We start from the raw sequence: 1,813 nt of genomic DNA, 5'->3' as shown, positions 1-1,813 counted from the left end.
GGCCTATTAGCCTTACATCAGTTGTAGGAAAAGTTTTGGAAAGTCTTATAAAAGATGCTTTGTAAAGTCATTTAACAAAGTTTAAAGAATTTTATTGGATAGTCAACATGGTTTCACTAAGAGAAAATCTTGCCTTAGAAATCTTTTGACATTCTTTGAAAAGGTTACTGCTTGTGTAGATGAGGGTAAGGGTGTAGATTTGGTATATCTGGATTTTCAGAAAGCATTTGACAGTATTAAGATTAATACACTGTTAAAATGATTCTCATTCAAAGTATAATTATGATTCAAATTATGATAAGCCACATGCATTATCTTACATTTATTATAATTAAAATCCATTTGCCATTTATTCACCCAACTCACTAAATCGTTTTGTAAAGCAGCAGCATTCTCTTCACAGAGCAAAACACCAAATACCTATAAATAATCAGCAAATTTAAGTAATTTATTGACCCTTCCTTCATCTATGTCATTGATGTAAATGAAAAAGAGCTAAGATTCTTAGACTAAGGCCTGAAGTACCCCACTTGTGACATTAATCCAGTATGACTGAACTCAATCTATGACAACCCTTTGCTTTACCATCCAGCCACTCTTCTATCCAATTAGCCAACTTATCTCCCACACCTGTAGAGATAATTTTTTGAGCAAGCCTTTTCTGTGTCACCTTCTCAAATACTTTCTGAAAAGTCAGATACACCAAATTTAAACCCTTACCCTCATTTACATAAGCAGTAACCTTTTCATATGTTTGTATTTTATCCTTTTTTAAGTCCTAGGTATTGTAAATATATTCTGAAACATAAACATCAGAATATAATGAAAAGGGGCAGGTCGAAGTTATATGGAATAAGTTTGTTCATATACAGCCAGATGTAAACTAAAGTATAGAGCTGGTTGTTGTTATTGAGCGGTAGTACTTAATAGTAGGGATCGACAATGTTTCCAAATAATTCACGTGCCGAAAAACCATTCTATTGAATTCCTAAACGAAAACCGACCATTCAAAGTATTGGTTATGATATATTATGCTCATATATACTAATAATATGCTAAATAGGTCGTTAAAATTTTCGGTATAACAGTTCAAAAACCAACTTTTTCATCTACTACCTACCTACTTGATCACATCAGCGGGAATAGCTCCTAGATGGCTTGGATTATTGCTACAAGATTTCTTCAGCTTACTTGACTGATCTGTGGGTATCTGCTTTTGATATTCTGATAAACGTATATAAATTTGTTTTTTATAAATCGTAAACATATCATGCACGTACTTAAATATATTTTAAACTCAATTAAACCCAACAGATGGCGATACATATCGATGGATTGACATGCAACAGCTTCTAAAGGTAAAATATATACTTTATACAGGTATAACATAAAAGTAAACAAACAAGAGTATTTAAGAAATTTGAATTTTAAAGTGAAGTAAGAATCATGCTACAAAAAGTAATGAAACAAGAATTAAAACCACAATCAGAAATTTATAAAATTTAATCCCTATTTTGGCAGCTTTATACACTTATCTGTAGACCAAAGTAAGGATTACATTTTTTGAATTTGTGATTGTGGTTTTAATTCTTGTAAAAAGGTATAGATATCAGAGATATGGCTATACTGAAAGTATATATAGATGTTGTGTCCATTCCATGGACATATAAAAACTGAACAAATAAATAGGAAGAAAAAAATGAAAAATTCAACGGGATTGAAAGTAACGATTTAAAAATAGTTTAAAATAATATCCAACTAGTAGTCACTTTACTTATTTGTGTTACTTTTATTGTCTGCATTTATTTTGTTT

This window comes from Limulus polyphemus, unplaced genomic scaffold (assembly GCF_000517525.1).
Source record: "Limulus polyphemus unplaced genomic scaffold, Limulus_polyphemus-2.1.2 Scaffold4, whole genome shotgun sequence".
Lineage (NCBI taxonomy): Eukaryota > Metazoa > Arthropoda > Merostomata > Xiphosura > Limulidae > Limulus > Limulus polyphemus.
This window is presented reverse-complemented; position numbering follows the sequence as displayed.